Genomic DNA, 23,693 nt, shown 5'->3' on the forward strand with positions numbered 1-23,693 from the left:
CAAAATTGCTCACATGATGAACTAAGACACTAGGGGTATGTCTACACTGTATCTGTGTGTGACCCTCCCCGCCCAGGTCCACAGACTCACGCTAAAACCAGATGAATATTCCAAGGCCAAAAGGGGCCATTATGATCATCTAGTCTGACCTCCTGTATAACAGGCCATAGAATATCACCAAAATAACTCCTTTTAAACTAAAGCATATCCTTAGAAATAAATTTAAATCAATCATGATTTAAAATTGGCCATGATGGAGAATCCATCACGACCCACAGTAAGTTGTTCCAAAGGGTAATTATTCTCACTGTAAAAAATGTACATATTATTTCCTGTCTGACATTGCGGCTCAGCCTGGAGGCCAGGCATCCAAACCTCCGGGGGCAGTGGGTGGGGGGGCTTGAAAGCCACAATGTCAAAGAAAGGTCGACACAGCTATTTTTAGTGCACTAATGAGAGTCTGCAAACCTGGGCTGGGAGGATTGCTCCAAGATGCAGTGTAGACATATTCCAAGTGTTCACAATTTTATTATGGTGAAAACAGCGCTATTTTAAAATATTTCAGTAGAACCATGACCTCCAATAACTCAGGGGTGATCTGGTAGCCTGTGTTCAAGAGAGGCATGCTCTTTCCACGTAGAAATCAAAATTAGGTCATGAACTTTTTTTTTTAAATCTAGAAATATTTTTTCTGGTGAAGACACTTGTTCCTTTAGCAAGCTGCATTGGTTTTGATGCCTTCACAGCTGACATGATTCTGGGTGACCTGATACAGACAGACATCACACGTCACCCCTGCGCTTCAGCACTCCACAAATTCCTTGGTAATTGAGTTTAACAAATGACAAGAACTCTGCCCTTAAATATTTTGTTTGAAATCCTGTCTGCCACTGAAGGCAATGGGAGTTTTTCCATTGACTTCAAGGGGTCTGGGATTTTTTCCTTTGATTTTAGATCCTATAATTTGGTTATTGACACTCTTTGGTGCCACCAATAATCTTCACAGGTATCAAATAGATAGCATTATTTATGGATGAATCACAAACAATTCTGTTTGGGCAAGAATCCAGAACCCTGGCTACTTATCTGAACCTCTGTGCTCAACGGTGGGCCAGAAAGCTCATGAGAGCACACTGTGTCATGCTTCTATGCATGCCATGAGTCCAGTGCTCAAGACAGACCAAAGAGAGTGTTGGAAAGAATTTACATGCCAAATTGCACAGATATGTCCTGCTTGCAAAGGATCGTGCTATTCAGCCAACCAAGGCATGCTCAGCATTCAGGCTATGTCAGCCACATGTTTTAAAGGCAGGGGAACGTATTAAGAAAGGTCACAAAAGTAAGAGGTGGGGCCTCCTTGAGGCAACAGCATGAAGCAATCAGTGCTCAGTAATCTGTTAAGTGTTGACTTCGGTGGGGCTCTTTGTGGATGTGGGTCCCTGACCATGGATTCGACTGTAGATCAGGGTCTCATTTTATCACCATGAATCTGTCTTTAGATTTGAAATTTCTCATAAGAGCCCCAGCCGCAAGATGGAAATCCCAATGACCCTATTGCCTGGAGATGGGGGAGCAAGATGTATTAGAATCAATAGTCAGTTCCAGTAAAGCTGCAGGTTCTTCTTCACTGTTCACTATGCCGTTCTCTGGCATTTTCTGCTTTCTCTTTGTTCAAGTCATGAATATAATGTCACAAAACAAATAGGGTTTGTTTGCGTTCGTGAACAATTCTTAATCTAGCAAGGTATAATAAAAAGCACCTTCATTAGCAAATCCCTGCTTGGAAGAAACTCCAGCCTAATGTTTCTTTGGCAAAAATCAGATTTGGGAATCTACGAGGTTGGGTTGTTTGTTTGGCGGGTGTTTTAATCTATTTCTTTATTTTCAATGGCAAATTCAGTTCAGACTTACAGTGCAAGTCCAAAGATCCCATGAATGCCAATTTGCTGGTCACATTCAAGGCTACTCGAAGGTACAGCCAGTTGGAACATTTTCAACTAAATGAAATTTTTCTCAATATCCTGTTTCAGCAAACGAAAATGGTTTGCATATTGCGGAGATGTGTCTGTTTCAACAATGTTTTTGTCATAAAGTTTTTTGAGGTCTAGGGCTCTTTGGTCATTTATGATATATGAGCAAGAGAGAGAGAGAGACAGACAGACAGAAACAAACCAACCGATCAACCCTCAAGTTGCAAATGCTAAGGTTTATGCTCCAAAAATGGACATTTCAGCATAATCTGTTTCATGACGTTTGAAAGGTTTTGTTTTTTCATTCCAATGTGGAATGAAAACAATTTTGAAAACTTTGAAAACAGACATAAAATGGAACTGTCATCCTTCAGACAACTATAAACATAGGGAGCAAACATTGAGGTAGCCTGTGTGATCTATATGTCTGTTCCCTGAACAAAACTTATTGAATTATGTATGTGTATCTTAGGAGTTCATTATATTAAAAATGCAAGTGTTATAGGGCTTCCTAGAAAATACCTGGGAGGACGGGAATGCAAATTGCCCACCTCCAAACCCATCCTTTTGAAGCTACACCTTGAGGAGAAAGCCACTGTCTGTCTTAAGACCTATTCATGATCTGTGCAGATCAAAGACACAGAACTGGATAAAGGAGTGACTCTCAGATTCATGGTGGGGCTTGTTCTGAGTTAATAGCTGTTATAAATTTGTGACCACAGAGAAACCCTTCGGTGGGGTCTGAAGCACTGCTCACAGGCCAGACCCCTTTCTGGAGTCGAGGTGATTCTGGTGAACTTATTAGCATGCATACAGATTCTTTTAATTGTTTAATATTTTCTCTGTAATGTTTTTACCTTAGGTATAAATATACTTGCTTAAAAGTTACGTACCCAGTTAATTTGTTGCCAGTCACATAGGCATACTGGTAAGCAATAGGTATTAAGCCAGCAATGCAAAAGCCTACAGGTCTCTAGCTCATAAGATAATAGCTTAGCCGAACTAATTGAGGCCTAAGGCCTAAAACCTTAGCCCAAGTAACTAACTCACAAATGACCTTATACTACAAGAGGTGACCTATCAAGTGGCCTTTCTTTGGCAAGTAAAGGGGGAAGGAACAAACAAATTTGCATCTTAGCAAACAACAGCATGGAACCTCTTTCACCATCAGACTTCTTGTCTCTATCATCACAGTGGAAATAGACTTTATCTAGGGTTAATTCTCAGGAAAATGCAATTCAAAGGGTGTCTGGACTATAAAAGTGAGGGGGTAAAACACCCCAAGTTAACTCTCCCTCCCATTTCCCTTTCACCTAAGAAGACAAAATGAGTGGTAAAAGTGCAGCCTCTGGATTTTGGGAGCAGATCCTGGCCTGAGAATTTGGTCAGCTATGTTACTTGAAACCTGTGGTGGGGGATTTCACCTTGAACCAAGTCTAGTTTGTTAAGATTTAGAGCTAGGAAGCCTTTTATCTCTATTTCTCTTGTAACCGTTTCTGACTTTAACGCCTTATTCTTGTACTCACTTTAAATCTCTCTCTTTGAAGTCAAATAAACGTATTTTATTCTCTAAGAAAAACTAATCCAGTGCTGTGAATTGTTTGGATAATTCCATTTAAAGTAGGAAACTGTTGTATACTGATCTCCTTAGAGGAGCAAGTCCCTAAAATATCTGAACTGTCCAGGAGTGGGTGGGACAGTGCAGAATCCATGTGTGGGGAAAATTCAGGACTTGGGGGCTATGGGATCACCCTGAAAGTGGTAACCAAGGCTGGTGGAAACCAGAGCGTGATTGGAGTGTGCTGGACGAAGGCTGCAGCGATACACAGACACTCAGGGCCTGACCTGCATGCTGTCTGGCTATTTGTGAGGGGCTAGGCTGGGAGCTACAGTAGCAAAGCATTGTGAGGCACCCCAGGTTGCAGGGCAGGGGTGACACAGCCCCTCACTGGTCTGGTGAGCACCTGGGAATGCCATAGTGATGTACACAGTTCTGCAGGGCAGCACGCAGTGGCATGTCTGCAGTCCTTCGCGGAGGAAATGCTTCTCACGCCCACAGGCAGAAAAAACAGAGGAGGAGTAAATGAATTATTTTGCCACTCAACGGCGAGACTGTAACCTAAATACTTAACAGACCAAATACTCAGCGCCAGATTCTGACACCTTTATTCCTGTTGCTTAGCATGTTATTGAACAAGTGGCCTGTGACAGGGTGCAGCTGGCCCCCGCAGGGATGGGGGGGACACACTGGGGCTGAATTTAAATCCTGTGTGCTAGTATAAATTGGTGGAGCTCCCTTCAAAACAATTAAGCTAGAATGAGCTACATTAGCTATGGATCTGGCTCCTAAACAGACCAACAGTGTCCCTTCAGTGCTTTTTGCTCCAGTTTGTCTGGTACTCTCTTTAAAAATACATAATGGTGTTTTTAAAAAAGATCTAAGGTGAAATCTGGGCCATGGGAAACCAGGAGATTGAAGTGACCAAGAGGACCATGGAAGTTACACTTGTACTTGTAAAATTTTACTTGCTTTCCAAAGCTCACAGCCGCCTGTTCAGAAATAGGGAGGTCAGAAATTGCTTTTATTAACTACAAAATCATGTAAAAACTTCCTCGGCCATGCTGCTTTACCTACTGAACCTATTAAGAAGTTTCTTCTCTTGCGCAGCTGCGTGGAGAGCACCATAGTCTCGGTGTCTATCATGCCCGTTTGCCTCTCTACAACTTACATACTGCATGGAACACCTAGCATTGCCTTATAATGGATGGACAGGCCTGATCCCACACCCCCTGGAATCAATGGGAGATTCTACAGAGCAGGAAACAGCAGGCAGATCTTTCTGGGTCTCAGGCCAATACCTAAGCCACTCTTTCTCTTTAATGTGCCTTGTTGCTTCTTCTCATAGGCTGCAAGGCGGGGGAAGAGGGGCAGTGCACCTGGGCCATGGCCCACCCACTTCTTGGCTGGGCTAAAACTGAGTGGTAGGCACTGTAACCCTGGGCACTAGGTTGCAATGCCACTCACTCACATCTGGTCCAGCGGCCCCTCTGACATAATGGACAGGTATCCAGGCAAAATCTAAATAGCACTGCAACCCCACATGCAGATTGCAGTGCCGCTCTCCCAAATTTGGAGGGTGTGGGTCTAGGGACTGGTGGGGGGCAGGCACCTAAGCGGACAATCAGGTGTAGAGGGAACGAATCTATAGCACCCCACAAGCCCTGCTTCTCCTCCTACACACCCCCATTTCATTATGCATCCCACCTAATTATACTACTGAACACTGAGAAGGTGAAAGGAATGCAGCATGCTACTGAGGAGAACACAGTATTTGTTCAGCTATTATTTAGAACTTAATGAGACCAGTGACTGTTCATATGGAGTCTAATCCTGATCCTGACTTCAGTGGGGCAGGATCAACCCCCCCTAGATCCAAAGTTTGAGCTCAGAATATTTATTGCCAAATCCAGATTGCAGTGGGCTTTGGATCAGACCAGACCCTGCTGAATAACAGCAACTACCTTGGAAGTCAAATAAGGACTATGCAGTAGAATACGACTGACCCCAAATGAACTGCCGCTGGCGTCATAAGCAGTTAGCCAAATACGGGGTAAATCACCTTGCTAGCAGGGCACAGGACTGTAACTTTCAATATGTATTTAATTCTGTAGTTACTTGGTGTCAGTCATTACGCACTGGTTGCTGCACAGTGCAAAAAGAGAGATGTGAAGTATTCCAGCACTGAGGAGTAAGGCTGTCCTCCTGACCTCGTGCCAATGAAGTCTTTTGATCACATCAGACCACCGTGTATTCTGTGTCTGACACATTTTACATGCAGGAGTCAATTTTCTGATATCATATTTTACTGATAAATTCCATCAGTTTTGAATGATGGATTTCAGTTGCCGGTATTCTTCTGCAACTTCAACCGATGGTAATGGAAATTTTGTGAAGATCGGTTCCAAACAAGCACATTACTAAAGAACATGGGAAACTTTGCCCATGAGTAGTCTCAATGAAGTCACTACTCACATGCCTAAAGATACACACACACTGAAATGCCCTGCAGAAGCCTATGGGAGAGCAGAGAAACAATGGAGATCTGAGCACAGCATTTTCTCTTTTATTCTGAGGCCAACAGTGTGTTGGAAGCAGCTTTTCAATGTTTGTTATTTTCCTTTTCACCTCCAGCCCCAACGAGAATACGGACACACCCAATGCACCTTTTGTGCCCAGATACTGAACACTGGTGAGTGTCTGTGAGTGGAGGCAAAACCTTAATGAAAGTGCATCTGACTTTGTAAATTAAACATGTTTATGTGTGTGCATTATTCATGCATGCTTGGTGTTCAAGGGCTGAATGCCACTGTGCATTGAGCTTTGTTTTATGTTTGGTTGGTTCGGGGTTTTTTTGTTTTGTTTTTATTTGGCGGTACCCTTGCAACTTACTAAATTATTTACTGAAACATGAGAGAAGATTATGAATTATGAAAACGGAGCTGCCAGCACCACATGCAGAAATGGAAACAAAGGTTATTTGGGGGATTATTCCAAGCCTCTCTCTTTTTAGCAGACAATAAAACCAAAAGGTCATCCCAATGCACTGGCTATTTAGCAGACATCTAAATCCAAGAACATAAGAATGGCCAAACTGAGTCAGGCCAATGGTCCATCAAGCCCAGTATCCAGTCTTCACACAGTGGCCAGTGCCAGAGGCTTCAGAGAGAATGAATAAAACAGGGCAATTATCAAATGATCCATACCGTTGCCCACACCCAGCTTCCGGCAGTCAGAGATTTAGAGACACCCAGATCATGGGGTTACATCCCTGACAATCTTGGCTAATAGCCACTGATGGACCTATCCTCCAGGAATCCAGTTGTACTTTTGGCCTTCACAACATCCCATGGTAACGAGTTCCAAAGACTGACTATGTGTTGCGTGAAGAAGTAAGTCCTTATGTTTCTTTTAAACCTGCGGCCTATTTGTTACCCGGGGATTTTTGAACCCAAAGGTCTTGGTAACTTTTACTCTTGGCGAGGCAGAGTCAGGAAATAAACCAATGGGGACATGGCTGTCCGACCGATTGATCGTTGACACAGGCAGTACAATAGAAGAGTGCTCTCACCTGAAAGCTACACTTTATTTAGTCTAGAGCACTTACACACCCGCAACCGGTTAGTAAAACTCCCCCAACCCTCAATAATTACCGAAAACTGGTGTGGATCATGAGTGGTACAGCAGCATGATGACCAGTCTTTCATCTGCCAAGATGTGTCCACAGAGTGATCCAACTAGCCCAAACTTCCCCCTCCTTATTTATTGTGTTAGCACAACAGTGACACATCAATCAAAAAAAAATGGTTAAGTAAGCAATTTCAAAGGTTAAGCAAGAGGTTTCCTCCAACTGTTAATTAGACAGATGTGTTTTTGCAAACTCTGCATGGTTGAGGGTCCTGACAAACACACCCCAGAGGGCAAATATAGAGAAGCCGACTGTTTTCTAAACACACATTCCTCTGCAATTTCAGCAGAGATCTTATCAGAAAGGATGCAGGGAAAGGCTCCCTTCTTGTGATTGCTCAATCGCCCCTCCCCTTCTGGGTGAGCTATGGTAAGGCTGCTACACAGGCCCACTAAAGGCTACTGACTTGGCTGTTTTGGCAATAAGCATAACAGCTGATATTCCAACTACCAGTAGTGGTCCAGGCAATTTGCTGATCCACCAAGATCTCCCCACACATACTCATTTCATTGGGTGACCCCTGCTTCTTCTGTTACGAGAAGGAATAAATAACCCTCCCTTATTCACTGTCTCCACCCCAGTCATGCTTTGATAGACCTCGATCATATCCCCACCCTTAGGTGTCTCTTTTCCAAGCTGAACAGTCCCAGGGTTTTTAATCTCTCCTCGTCTGGAAGCTGTTCCATCCCCCCCGTCATTTTTTGCTGCATTGCTCTGTACCTTTTCCAATTCTAATGTATCTTTTTTTCAGATGGAGTGAGCACAGCTACACACAGTATTCAAGGTGGGGGCACCACGGATTTATATGGTGGCATTATGATATTTTCTGTCTTATTATCTTTCCCATTCCTAATGGTTCCTAACATTCCTGGTATAATTTCCTGGTGCAAGTGCTGGAGGAACCAACTAGGGGCAGAGCTCTTCTTGACCTGCAGCTCACAAACTGGGAAGAATTAGTAGGGGAAGCAAAAGTGGGAACCTGCGATGCAGTGACCATGAGATGGTCGAGTTCATAGAATCATAGAATATCAGGGTTGGAAGGGACCTCAGGAGGTCATCTAGTCCAATCCCCTGCTCAAAGCAGGACCAGTCCCCAGCTAAATCATCCCAGCCAGTTCAGGATCCTGACACAAGGAAGAAAGGAGAGCAGCAGAATACGGACCCCGGACTTCAGAAAAGCAGACTTTGACAACCTCAGGGAACTGATGGGCAGGATCCCCTGGGAGAATAACATGAGGGCAAAAGGAGTCCAGGAGAGCTGGCTGTATTTTAAAGAATCCTTATTGAGGTTACAGGGACAAACCATCCCGATGTGTAGAAAGAATAGTAAATATGGCAGGCGACCAGCTTGGCTTAACAGTGAAATCCTTGCTGATATTAAACACAAAAAAGAAGCTTACAAGAAGTGGAACTTGGACAAATGACCAGGGAAGCATATAAACATATTGCTCGGGCATGCAGGAGTGAAATGAGGAAGGCCAAATCACACTTGGAGTTGCAGCTAGCAAGGAATCTTAAGAGTAACAAGAAGGGTTTCTTCAGGTATGTTAGCAAAAAGAAGAAAGTCAAGGGAAGTGTGGGCCCCTTACTGAATGGAGGAGGCAACCTAGTGACAGAGGATGTGGAAAAAGCTAATGTACTCAATGCTTTTTTCACCTCTGTCTTCATGAATAAGGTCAGCTCCCAGACTACTGCACTGGGCAGCACAGCATGGGGAGGAGGTGACCAGCCCTCTGTGGAGAAAGAAGTGGTTAGGGACTATTTAGAAAAGCTGGACGAGCACAAGTCCATGGGGCCGGATGCGCTGCATCCGAGAGTGCTAAAGGAGTTGGCGGATGTGATTGCAGAGCCATTGGCCATTATCTTTGAAAACTCATGGTGATCGGAGAAGGTCCTGGATGACTGGAAAAAGGCAAATATAGTGCCCATCTTTAAAAAAGGGAAGGAGGAGGATCCGGGGAACTACAGGCCAGTCAGCCTCACCTCAGTCCCTGGAAAAATCATGGAGCAGGTCCTCAAGGAATCAATTCTGAAGCACTTAGAGGAGAGGAAAGTGATCAGGAACAGTCAGCATGGATTCACAAAGGGCAAGTCATGTCTGACCAACCTGATTGCCTTCTATGACGAGATAACTGGCTCTGTGGATGAGGGGAAAGCAGTGGATGTATTATTCCTTGACTTTAGCAAAGCTTTTGACATGGTCTCCCACAGTATTCTTGCCAGCAAGTTAAAGAAGTATGGGCTGGATGAATGGACTATGAGGTGAAAGCTGGCTAGATCATTGGGCTCAATGGGCAGTGATCAATGGCTCAATGTCTAGTTGGCAGCCGGTATCAAGTGAAGTGCCACAAGGGTCGGTCCTCGGGCCGGTTTTGTTCAATATCTTCATTAATGATCTGGAGGATGGTGTGGATTGCACCTTCAGCAAGTTTGCAGATGACACTAAACTGGGAGGAGAGGTAGATACGCTGGAGGGTAGGGATAGGATACAGAGGGACCTAGACAAATTAGGGGTTTGGGCCAAAAGAAATCTGATGAGGTTCAACAAGGACACGTGCAGAGTCCTGCACTTAGGACAGGAGAATCCCATGCACCCCTACAGACTAGGGACCGAATGGCTGGGCAGCAGTTCTGCAGAAAAGGACCTAGGGGTTACAGTGGACGAGAAGCTGGATATGAGTCAACAGTTGCCAAGAAGGCCAACGGCATTTGGGGATGTATAAGTAGGGGCATTGCCAGCCGATTGAGGGACGTGATTGTTCCCCTCTATTCAACATTGGTGAGGCCTCATCTGGAGTACTGTGTCCAGTTTTGGGCCCCACACTACAAGAAGGATGTGGATAAATTGGAAAGAGTCCAGCGAAGGGCAACAAAAATGATTAGGGGTCTAGAGCACATGACTTATGAGGAGAGGCTGAGGGAGCTGGGATTGTTTAGTCTGCAGAAGAGAAGAATGAGGTGGGATTTGATAGCTGCTTTCAACTACCTGAAAGGGGGGGTCCAAAGAGGACTAATCTAGACTGTTCTCAGTGTTAGCAGATGACAGAACGAGGAGTAATGGTCTCAAGTTGCAGTGGGGGAGGTTTAGGTTGGATATTAGGAAAAAACTTTTTCACTAGGAGGGTGGTGAAACACTGGAATGCGTTACCTAGGGAGGTGGTGGAATCTCCTTCTTTAGAGGTTTTTAAGGTCAGGCTTAACAAAGCCCTGGCTGGGATGATTTAGTTGGGGATTGATCCTGCTTTGAGCAGGGGGTTGGACTAGATGACCTCCTGAGGTCCCTTCCAACCCTGATATTCTATGATTCTATGATGTATGATTCTCTTAGCCTTTTTTACTGACACAGACTGAATGGATGTTTTCAGAGAACTATCCAGAATGACTTCAAGATCTCTTTCTTGAGTGGTAACTGCTAATTTAGACCCCATCATTCTGTATGTATAGTTGTCATCTCTCTCCATTGTGAAAATGTACTATTTATTCTTACCCTTTGTTTCTTCTTTTAACCAGTTACCAATCCATGCAAGGACCTTCCCTCTTATCCCATGACAACTTACTTTGCTTAAGAGCCTTTGATGAGGGACTTTGTCAAAGGCTTTCTGAAAGTCCAGCTACTCTATATGCAGTGAATCACCCTTGTCCATACATTTGTTGACACCCACCACCTACAAGAATTCTAATAGATTGGGGAGGCATGATTTCTCTTTACAAAAGCCATGTTGACTCTTTCCCCAACTTATCCTGTTTATCTATATATCTGATAATTCTGTTCTTTACTGTAGTTTCAACCAATTTGTCTGGTACTGAAGTTAGGCTTACTGGCCTGTAAATTGCCAGGATCACCTCTGGAGGCTTTTTTAAAAATTAATGTTACACTTGCAATCCATCAGCCATCTGGTACAGCAGCTGATGTAAGTGATAGGTTACCTACCACAATTAGTAGTTCTGCAATTTCATATTTGAGTTCAATAAGAACTCTTGGGTGAATCCCATCTGGTCCTGGTGACTTATTACTGTTTAATTGATCAATTTGTTCTAAAACCTCCTGTGACACTGAGCCAGAAAGGCTTAAGCAACTTGCAGGCTAAATGACCCAAATTCTACCTCTAAAGACATATTATAGAAGTATATAAATGGAAATTAGGGCTATTCCTTATAAATAGCTAGCAAAGCCATGTTAGATAGACTGGAGCTTTAAAATGTAGACTTGTATTGTTAAAGAAATGGAAGACGATAGTGACTGTAGTAATCTACGTTTACCTATAGCTTGTTAGAGATTAACAATGTAACCAGACAGTTTCTGTCTGTCACTATTTCTATTGATTCAAAGATTCCAAAGGGAATATTAACATTTTGATGAAGCTTGGGTATAACAAAATCATTGCCTTGATATCTCTTTGAAGTTTGTAGGAAACTACCTGTAAATGGCAGGAAATGGGCAGTTGCCTTATGCTAATCCATGCAGCTAATTACTGATGGTACATAGAAACCATCTTGAAAGACACAATGCTTCACACAAGAAATGCCTGCTGTCGAGAGGCTGCTAGAGAACTATAAAAAGAACTCTTGAGCCCTGATCCTGTTATCTCAGATCTGCTTAAGTTTCATCAGGGGAAGTTTGAGTCACAAGATTGAGGTCCCCAGCTCCAGTCTGGGTCACCCGGATATTGGACATTGGACTATAACCTAAGGAACTTATTTTGAAAGAACGTTTTGCAACTCTAAATCTCACCATCTCTACTATGAAACTGACCCACGAACTCTATTCATACCTGTGTGTATAATGATCTTTTAACCTATGTTCTTGATCTTTTCCTTTTTAATAAATTTTAGTTTAGTTAATAAGAATTGGCTGCAAGCGTGTATCTGGGTAAGATCTGAAATATTCGTTGACCTGATGGGTAATGTGTCCAATCCTTTGGGATTTGTAGAACTTTTTATAGATGAACAAGATTTTCAGTAATCCTCATCATATTTGACTTGGCTGTCTGGGTGAGAGCCCAAGGCTGGATTGTTTTAAGGGAACTGTGTTTTTGGCTTCTGGATAACCAGCAAGGTTTTGTAGAAGCTGTTTTGTTGCTGGATTGGTGAATCTAAGTATTAGAAATAACCTCCAAATTGTCTGACCCATTCTTTGCAGTTTGCCCCGATTTGAGCAATCTCAGCGTGCCCCGCCCCTAGAAACCCGGTCATATTTCCTCTACTGACACCTCAGTCTGGGACAATAGACTTACAGTAGACTTGGAATTGGATTTTTCACCATGCGGGAGGCTGGAAACCTTATGGTTTAATGCTTTCCATGGTGGTGGTGGATAGCTTTCATGTTACATGGGGACAATTCCTGGTAGTGGCAAAGTGTGGCAGCAAGCACAGGTAGCTAGGAAGAGACAGAGCTCCTGGAAGGGAAAGCAAGGACAATAGCCACCAACTCTTACAAGTTCTACAAATAAACCAGAAGTCTTGCTAACACATGCAACCAGGAAGATACAGAATGGATGCACAATTTATTGAGAGAAGTTCCCTGGCCTGCGTTATGCCAGGAGGTCAAACTTCAGTGCCACACATGCTCCTCCCTCCCAGATACTGTGCAGCAATCCCCCCCCCGCCCACACAAGAAGATGGAGCCCCTTTGTTATACATCCTTTCCATTACCAGTAGGTAAGGGAGATCCCAACACTGGGTATCTGCAATAGGAGTTTAAATACTAATCCAGGCAAGGAGCATAAAGCGAATGCATAATTTCAAGAATGTCAGTCATCCCATTGGAATACTTGAGCATGCAGCTAAGTGCTGTGCTGAATATGGCCTGCAGTTCTGGTCACCCCATCTTGAAAAGACATATTAGAATTGGGAGATGTACAGCGAAGGGCAACAAAAATGATTAGGGGTGTCAGGGTTCCCTCCCCACTCTGAACTTTAGGGTACAGATGTGGGGACCCGCATGAAAGACCCCCCAAGCTTATTTTTACCAGCTTAGTGTAAAAACTCCCCAAGGCACAAATTCTCCCTTGTACTTTGGATTAGGTAAATGCTGCCACCACCAAGTGATTCAAACAAACATTTAGGGAGGGCCACTTGGGACCCTATCTCCCCCCTAATATCGCCCTCCAAGCCCTACACCCCCTTTCCTGGGGAGGCTTGAGAATAAACAAGATGAGCACAGACCAACCTTGGGTTTTTAGGGACACTAAAAACCCCAATCAGATTCTTAAAGAAAACAGAACTTTATTAAAAAGAAAAGTAAAAGAAACCCCTCTGTAAAATTAGGATGGAAAGTAATCTCACAGGGCAATCAGATTCAAAACACAGAGGGTTTCCCCTCTAGGCAAAACTTTAAGCTTACAAAAACAGGGATAAACCTCCCTCTTAGCACAGGGAAAATTCACAAGCTGAAACAAAAGATAATCTAACACATTTCCTTGCTATTACTTACTATTTCTGTAAGATTAGATGCTTAGTTCAGATATGGCTTAGGGAGATATATTTTCCCTGTCCTGGTTCCTCGCTGACCCCGGAGCGAACAACAAAGAGAACAAAAGCAAACCCCTGCCCCTACAGATTTTGAAAGTATCTTCTCCTCTCATTGGTCCCTTTGGTCAGGTGCCAACCAGGTTACCTGAGTTTCTTAACCCTTTACAGGTAAAGGAGGGATTTTATGCTACCCTTAGCTGTATGTTTATGACAAGTAAGGAACAGTTTCCATATGGGGAGAGATTAAAAAGACTGGGAATTTTCAGCTTGGAAAAGAGACAACTAAGGTGGGGGGGGGGGGGCGGAATATGAGAGAGGGCTATAAAATCATGACTGGTGTGGAGAAAGTGAATAAGACGTAACACATGAACCAGGGGTCACCGAATGAAATTAATAGGCAGCAGGTTTAAAACAAACAAAAGGAAGTATTGCTTCACACAATGCACAATCAACCTGTGGAACCCCTTGCCGGGATACATTGTGAAGGCTAAAAGTATAACCAGGTAAAAAAAAAAAAAAGAATTTGATAAGTTCATGGAGGATAGGTCCACCAATGGCCATTAGCCATGATGTCAGGGATGCAACCCTATGCTCTGGGTATCCCTAAGAGTCTGACTTCCAGAAGCTGGGTGCTGCCAACTGTCAGAAGACAGGTACTGGGCTAGATGGACCAGTGGTCTGACCCAGTAAGGCCGTTCTTAGGGGATAGTTTGCAGAATTAAGATACTGAAGAACAAGATAATAGAATAGTATCCTACATTCAGTAATGTTTATATATGTATATTTATATATGTTACATTTGTATATTTAATAGAAATGTTTGTAATGTTATTAAAATTCTTTTTATGTGAAGAAATATAAAACACTTAATGACAGCAAAATAAGAAATTAATACCAGATGACCAATACTAAGACATATTATTCCTGTGATAAAATAGTTAATATTTGTTTACTGCTAGCCGGTTCGCAACTACTGAAAACCAGAGATGTCTGCCTCCCCTTACTGTGTGGCCTCCGTTTGGATAGCTGCGTATTGATAATTACTGGGGGGAATTACTGCTGCTAGAAATCAGACTATCATGGTAACTGTCTAGCAGTTTTGAATGCTGGATTCATGCATCAGAGCAACAAAACTAATGTAAATAATTTACAACTTAAGTATTTTATTAGGGAGATAAAAACATTGTACATGTTAAATTTTTGTAAAGTTTTGCTACGAAATGAATTATGTACTATTGGGTTTGTTTAATTTGTGTACCACTGGAGATTTGAAAATAGTTCTGATTGCTGTGAGGAGGAAATTTTGCACTTTAACGATTTGAGCAGAGATGATATATTATAAATGTATTTATATCAGCAATGCTGAAAACATGGATTATGTATTGCAGTTATTTCCAGCAACCATGGTGGTATATCCTTCAAATCGCTTCAGAATGAAGAGGAATATATTTTTTAAAATGTCAAGAATTGTACATTACTTAAGCTTTTTAAAATGAAAGCATTTGAAAATCAAAATGATACCCTAAAGGCCAAATATACTTAAAACACGAGAGGACATGTCCCGCAGAACTTTGCTTGGTCGAATGTTTTGGTGCTAACCTTCTGTGCCAGAATAGAATAGCCGGTAGGTGCATTTAACCAGAGAATCCATCCAACCTCTCTCCTTCCCACATGACAACACAGAATATACAGTCACTAACACCCTTCCTTCCTGAGACTCTGAAAATATTTAGTGATTATACATTGCTCTATAGAAGTTCAGGTTGAAATCTTCACAGAATAAGCTGAGAGCACTGTTAGGTTTGCTCTTCATATACCTCATCCTTGTTGCTGGAAGAAAGCGTCAGATGGGGGGGGGGGGGGGGTTCGGGGAAAATGAGAGGTCCAGAACAGATGCAAGAAGGAATATACTCTGATGTCCCTCACAACGTATAGTATGTCACACTGTAAAATGGCAGTGCTACTCACTACCCTGTGCGTCTTTCACACAAGAGGGGAGGAGCTTTTCCTATGTCACAATGAAATGTATGCCTTCTTGGTTTTGCTTTCTGGTGTTCATGTTCAAGTTTGAGCAGTTCCTGGTGTGCTTAGGATTTTATAACCCACTCATCTCCATGGGATCTGAACACAGTGGCTTCTTCTCGATGAAGAGAGCTCTGCTTCAGGTCCATTCAGCGACTCCACAATAGTTGCCATCGGGCCAGCTAGCTAGCCTGTGGCTAATTTAGGGCCTCATCTGACTCCCACCGAACTTAATGGAAAGATCTATTCCTACAGGCACAGTGTATGCAGTGGACACACATTGAGGCAGCATGGATATTTCTGCTGTATAAAAGACCTGAAAGAGTAGCCTGGAAGTTGCTACTTCTCATAGAAGGGAAGCAGACAGTATGAGTAGGCTCCAATGTGTGATAGCCTCTTAAAGTCATAGATTTTGGTGGTACCTAAGATGTGGTGAAAGTACAAACCTAGGTTGACTAATAATAAAAGAAGAAAAACTGTTTGATTTTATGAACCTTAAACCGGTTTGGTCCCCATCATCTCTCCATCAGCCTGTCTCACAGTGATGCAGTTTTCAAATCTAAGAAGTATGATGCACACTATCGGTTATTCATTGTTTGTGCCTGTCATAAATATAAAGGGAAGGGTAAACCCCTTTAAAATCCCTCCTGACCAGAGGAAAAATCCTCTCACCTGTAAAGGGTTAAGAAGCTAAAGGTAACCTCGCTGGCACCTGACCAAAATGACCAATGAGGAGACAAGATACTTTCAAAAGCTGGGAGGAGGGAGAGAAACAAAGGGTCTGTGTCTGTCTGTATGCTGCTTTTGCCGGGGACAGAAGAGGAATGGAGTCTTAGAACTTTTAGTAAGTAATCTAGCTAGGTACGTGTTAGATTATGATTTCTTGAAATGCCTGAGAAAAGAACTGTGCTGAATAGAATGACTATTCCTGTCTGTGTGTCTTTTTTGTAACTTAAGGTTTTGCCTAGAGGGATTCTCTATGTTTTGAATCTAATTACCCTGTAAGGTATCTACCATCCTGATTTTACAGAGGTGATTCCTTTACTTCTATTAAAAGTCTTCTTGTAAGAAAACTGAATGCTTTTTCATGGTTCTAAGATCCAAGGGTTTGGGTCTGTGGTCACCTATGCACATTGGTGAGGATTTTTACCAAACCTTTCCCAGGAAGTGGGGTGCAAGGGTTGGGAGGATTTTGGAGGGAAAGACATGTCCAAACCACGTTTCCCAGTAAACCCAGATAAAGTTTGGTGGTGGCAGTGGAAATCCAAGGGCAAAGGGTAAAATTAATTTGTACCTTGGGGAAGTTTTAACCTAAGCTGGTAAAAGTAAGCTTAGGAGGTTTTCATGCAAGTCCCCACATCTGTACCCTAGAGTTCAGAGTGGGGAAGGAACCCTGACAGTGCCCTTGCCTTGTTTCATGTGAATCTACAGGCACCCGCTGAAATACTGCTGCACATGGGAAGCTATTGTACTTTGCGTAAAAAGATTGATTTGCTGGAAATATTTTAAGTGTTGACAATTAGATCCTGACTTTTCAGCAGCCTTAGGGTTCGATTCTAATTGATGTACTTTTTTCTTTTACTAATGATGCCCGCTCTAAATGTCTGCACAAAGCCCATTACAGTCACATGAAAAAAATTAAATAATACTCTAATATGTTTTCCTCATTAAATTCCCATTAGGAAAGTAATGGTGGTCTTAAATGGACATCATTTTAATAGAGAAATTGCACACATTAACCCTTTAGTGTTTTTATTTTTCTAAAAGTTTGTGCCCCACATGCGTGGATTTCCATTTCCTCAGCAGAGCTGCACATTGTGGGAAAGATTTTCCTTTTCACATTTTTCCCAGCTTAAGTTTACAGAGAGGCCTGGCCGTCACATTGCTTCTTTAGACGAAGTCTGTGAAACATTCTCTCAAGTCTCCTTCCCTCTCTTCCCCTCCAGACAATGACTGACTCCTGCCAGATCCGTGCAAACCCTGTTTCTTATCCACCATACTCACATCTTGCCTGGTATGGTAGAGTGCCCGTAGATGGTTTATTGACAAATGAGGTGACCATGTGCCCTGGAGCTGGGGAATGTCCCTCTCCTCAGGCTCAGTGGGGAGGAGTGGGGGGGTTGTTTATTTTACAGAGAATGGGATTGACACAGGTCCTAGCAGGAGACACGGGCAGGGCAAGCAGGTCCACTCCAAGCTCTGCCACATACTAATGCCCTCCAGAAAGCCTCCTGGTTAGTAACCCCCTTGTATCGGCCTCTCCTGTACTCCAGCTCCCAACACAACATTGGATCCATGCAGAGTCTAGGACTGTGCCCTGTAGCGAGTGGTGAGCCTACAGGCAGCTCTGTTGTGCCATCACATCCCCACCCTCATCCTTTGCTTCCGCCAGCCCTCCCAGCTTCTATCCCCTGGTGCTAGTTAATCCCATGTTCGTCTCTGTACTTTCTTCCGCGCCTCGATTTACATGTGAGGTGCTGTCTCTGAGCTGATCCGGATCCTCCTGCACAGCTCCCCTCAAGCCCCATCTCTGCTATGATGCCTGCAAGACACCAGCCAAGGTGGGGACAGCAGATAGTTATTGGGTGGGGAAAATATAGATTGTCTATTTTATCCCTCTCCCCAACCCTGTGCATTTCTCATCATCACTGACTGTGAGTCCTTCAGAGCAGGGAATGGTGTCCCTGTAGGCATGGGTGCTGACTACCACATTGCAGGGGCTAACAGAGACATACAAATTACTGGGGAGGGGGGGAAGGAAATGTTTGGGTTAAGGTTAGGGCTACACTATCTCATATACTGCCTTATATCCAGAGATCTGAAAGCACTTCCAAAAGGACCCAGTATCCCCATTTTAGAGAGGAGCACAGTTAGATGTAAAGAGTTAGGTGACTTGCCTAAGCTCACACAGAGATTCAGTGTCAGAGAACCCAGCGCTTCTGACTTCCAGCCCTATGCATCCTCGTGCGTCCTCTCCTGCTTTTCTAACTTCAGCCAGCAGCCCATCTCAAAGAGAACGTAATACCTGGTGGTGATAACCCTAAAACAGACAGGCGGTTCACTGCACACCTCTGCATCAGTGAACCATTTTTTCAGCCCCAATTTTTTTCTACTGAGCTGTTGTCTAACTCCTCCTGACAATGACGTACACTCGTTACTGCTCTTGCTCCTCAATGCTTTCCAGATATTAGCTATCCTGTGTGTAAACAAATTCCTCAGTTATTTTACTGCTTTCCCATCCCCTTTTATACCAGTTCAAACAGCAGTTATCCTTCTCTAGTCCCTTTAGAATTTTACTGCCATTCAGAGTTTTGCACCTTTCCAGACAAAGTGCCGTGAAGTCAGTGCCTGTGTACGGCACGCTCCTGTAGTCACGCATGAGCACCTGAAAATTGGTATGCATACAGTTAGCTTACCTGCCTGTTGTCATAGCAGTGAAGCCTTGCTTTATCAAAGGTGCAATCCCACAGTTGGCAGGGTTTTAGTAAGTTTTATCCCATTTTTGGCCTAAAATTTCTACATTCTGCAAAACTAGTGATTGTATGGAGTTAAAACCTCCCATGTCAAATATTTTGGGGGGGAAAACAAATGGAAACACCAGACTACCTTTCTATATATGTGATATTTTTTCTCTTTCCATCTATATTCTATTCACTCCATTGTGTGCATGTTGTATGTTATTATTCTCCTTTCAATGCATACATGTACCAAAGAGTACAATTATTTAATTGTCTGTATCACAAGACCATCTCAGTCCCTGTGCAATTTACCCTAAAAGTGGTTGGGGGGGGGGGTAATGGCTGGGTATGCCAGAGAAAGGAAGATGGAGAAATCTGAACCACCCAGAAGAGATGATGCAGCATGTATAGTCCCTCTGTGCACCAGGAACACTTGCCTTCTGGGGCACAGTCCTTCCCAATGCCCCATCTGCAGCACAGAACAGTGGCTAAATATATTTTAGCCATGTACAGACCCTTGAGACCCTGGTGTGACTTGGCTTAGTATTTGCACCATAACCAGAAATCCTTGACATCCACTAGCAATTACACTTATGCCTTACGGACCTGATCTGACAATGAAGTTCAGCGCATGCTTACCTGTAAGCACATGAATAATCTCACTGACTTCAAGCTAATCATGTGCTGAAGTGCCCTGCTGGCTCAGAGCCAGCGTAAGGGCAACATATTCGCACAATGCAAACTCTGTTTTGAAGAGAGCCATGTGCTGCAGACAGCATGGCATTTTTACTAGTCTAAATCCCACGAGAGCTTGCCTACGAGGGATTGTAATGCTGGGGCTTATTTAGTACCATAGTTGGGCTCAGCATCTCACAGCACTGGCCTTTGCTGCTCTGAGAGCCCTTCTGTAGAAACTGATTAGCTACAGTACATAGGCCATGCCGTTTTCTCCATCTATATTACACTTTGGTCCCCTCTAATGGCCACTGTTGTGCTTCACCTTTCCCTTGCTGGAGGGCAGGCACACTGTATTTTTAATGTCAGTTTTTAGGTGTCTTAATTTTTATTTTATTGATTTCTTCCACTGGAATTGGACAAGAAAATGAGGGTCCGTGGGCAGCAGACAGCAGGAAAACGTTGGGGAAAGTAGAGACAGGGTAAAGAGGGCTAAAAAGCAGCCGAAAGGTTTGGGAAAACAGAGCAGTGAAAAGAAAAGGAGGACTTGTGGCACCTTAGAGACTAACAAATTTATTTGAGCATAAGCTTTCGTGAGCTACAGCTCACTTCACCGGATGCATACTGTGGAAAATACAGAGGATGTTTTTATACACACAAACCATGAAAAAATGGGTGTTTATCACTACAAAAGGTTTTCTCTCCCCCAACCCCACTCTCCCGCTGGTAACAGCTTATCTAAAGTGATCACTCTCCTCACAATGTGTATGCAGGAAGTACAGGAAGTCATTTGCAAACTCTAAGAACTTGTCTTCATTAGATTTTTGTACCTCAAATTCACTGATTGCCAATTAATAAGAGGTAGTTACAATGTCTGCATAGCCTACCGTGGACAATCCTTATTTCATTCAGGTTACAAGCATTTGCTCTGTACCCAGACCATGTTGGATGTTCCATTAGCCTTCACAATTGTGTTGACTACCTCAAGTTAGCTGGCAGGCAATTAACTCAAGGCATAATAGTCTAGTGAAGACAGACCACGAAAATCAAGGGCCTGATCCAAAAAGTCACATAAATCAGTGGGAGGCTCTCCATTGATTTGTATAAACTTTGGCTCAATCCCCAAATTCTGCCCTCATGTCCACCTGGGCAGTTTCACAGACTTCATGGAAGAGCAGAGAAGCACAGTGAGTATTGACTTCAGCGGGACTGTGCATGTTTAAGTGAGGGCAGGATACATAGTTCTTCCTATCAGGCTGGAAAGTAGCAAACTGTTAAAAGGGTTGTTCCTAAGCATTTAAAACTGAGCACTTCTGAGCTTACCTTCCATTTGAATGTGTTTTTTTAGGGTTCACAGATACTTTCTCTTTCCTGAGACTCGGGTTATGAACATGAGATTGTCCTAGAGGACAACTTCTAATGCGAACCCGGTATGCACACTGGCTCTTACCTATGGGAAATAAGACACCACTGGGGAGACTGACTGCCATGGTCAATATTGAAAACAGCATGTTGTACCAGGGGCTGGGAGAAAGTGTAACAATACACAGACGAACTTGAGCAAATTAGTGACATGCGTGCTATTTTCCTGATTGCATCAGCCTCCATATGTCTCTCTCAGGCATCTAAGTGCGGAGAAACAAAACAAGGAGAAACAAAAGATTCAAAGAACAAAATGTGTTTTCTCTCAGTTCTTCTGGGCTACAGAGGTGTACAAGATCCTGTTGTCCAGCATCTATTTCTTTTTACATTGGCTTATTCCTGGGGAAAGGATTTATGGGAAAAGGGGGATTTACGCACCTTGCTCTGACCACAGCCAGGGCCATGACTGAATCTTTCTATCAAGGAGTTCCATGACTGATGTCCCACATCAGAGAACTCTGTCCCAAGTGCCTGCCACATTATCAGTGCTCACTGTAGACCTGATCCAAAGCCCAATTAAAGTGAATGGAAACGTTTCTGTGAATTCCAATAGATTTTTGGATCAGGCCCTGGCATTCTTATGAGTTGATGAGCAAGCACTGTTCTTCATTTGCATTTGTCTTATATTCATGTGGGTATTTAGAACAGGACATAAGAATCAATAGTTCTTTTCTACTATCGTAACAAAGTGAACATTCGGAAAAAGACATCAAGAACGGGGAATCCAAGGTCGGGCTATAAATCAATACATGACCATTTCCAGTATTTATAGAAGGTAGCACTAAACCTACGGAATGCATGACGTAGCTTTATGCTGCTAAAGTCTTTGAAACAGTTGAGAAACTGGCATGGAAATAGAGCATTCCCTGAAAAATAACCAACCCCCAGTACCAGTAGGAATGCAGTCTTGATGGAAGTTGCCTTGGCTGGAAACAGCCATTTTAAGAGCTCTTCCACATTCTTCAAACCATTTCTCTCCAGAGGATCTCCTCATAGTACCCGCAAATCAGAAACCTCAGTTAGCATTAGGATTGCCAACTTTCTGATTGCAGAAAACCAAACACCCTTGCCCCAGCCCTTCTCTGAAGCCCTGCCTCTGCTCATTCCATCCCCTCTCCCTCCATCACTTGCTCTCCCCCACCCTCGCTCACTTGTACCGGGCTGGGGCAGGGGGTTGGGGTGTAGGAGGGGGTGAGGGGTCCAGCTGGGGGTGCAGGCTCTGTGGTGGGGCCAGGGATGAGGGGGTCAGAGTGTGGAAGGGAGCTCTGTTGGGGCAGGAGGTTGGAAGGGGATACAGGCTCTGGGCTGGCGGTATGGGCCTGTGTTGGGGCCAGAAGTGAGGGGTTCAGGGTGCAGGAGCGGGGCTGTGGGCTGGGGCAGGGGATTGAGGTGAGGGGGGGTGTGAGGGCTCCAGCTGGGGGTGTGGGCTCTGGGGTGGGGCAGGGGTATTGGCGTGTGGGATCAGGGTGCGGGCTCTGTAAGGGAGTTTGGGTGCAGGAGGGGGCAAGGGGTGCAGGCTCCTGGCGGCACTTACCTCAGGCAGCTCCCGGGAAGCAGCCAGCATGGCACTCTGGCTGGTAGGCGGAGGCGTAGCCCAATGGCTCTACATGCTGCCCCTGTCTGCAGGCGCCACCCCTGCAGCTCCCATTGGCCACAGTTCCCGGCCAATGGGAGCTTTGGAGCTGGCACTCAGGGTGGAGGCAGCGTTCAGAGCCCTCCTGGCTGCCCCGTGCGTAGGAGCTGGACATGCTGGCTGCTTCCGGGAGCTGCACAAAGCCAGACACTGTGGCCAACTGGACTTATATCGGCCTGGTCAGCTGTGCTGACCGGAGCCGCGAGGGTCCCTTTTCGACCGGGTGTTCTGGTCGAAAACCCGACCCCTGGCAACCCTAGTTAGCATGTAGACAAAGAAGAAAAGCGTCCAGGGCATTTCATAGGTCCATTATGCTTACAAATCTGGACTGCAGGTAGCCACAGTCTGTTCAGGAAGAAATGCACACAATGCATCCAGCTAAAAGGGCTATTTAAACTCCTGTATATGGTACAGTTGTAGTCCATGTTGGTCCCAGGATATTAGACAGACAAGGTGGGTGTGGTAATATCTTTTATGGGACCAACTTCTGCTGGTGAGAGAGAGAAGCTCTTGAGCTTACACTGAGCTCTTCTTCAGAACTCAGCAAAGTGCATGTGGCAATATCTGTCTTTTAAAAGAACCATTTCAAAATCACTTCCACCGGTATAAATCAAGAGCAACTCCATTCAAGTCAGTTGAGTACAGAAGTGTCAAATCTATATTAGTGAGAAGAGAATATGGTCCAAAGCGTCTAGTTAACTTTTAAAAATTATCTAGTGGTTTCTGTCTAATTGTTAGAATTCATTACCATTAATTTTTTTGTTCTTACCTGAGATGGTAGCTGAAAATATTGAAA

This window comes from Chelonia mydas, chromosome 6 (genome assembly GCF_015237465.2).
Source record: "Chelonia mydas isolate rCheMyd1 chromosome 6, rCheMyd1.pri.v2, whole genome shotgun sequence".
In the NCBI taxonomy this organism is placed as follows: Eukaryota; Metazoa; Chordata; order Testudines; family Cheloniidae; genus Chelonia; species Chelonia mydas.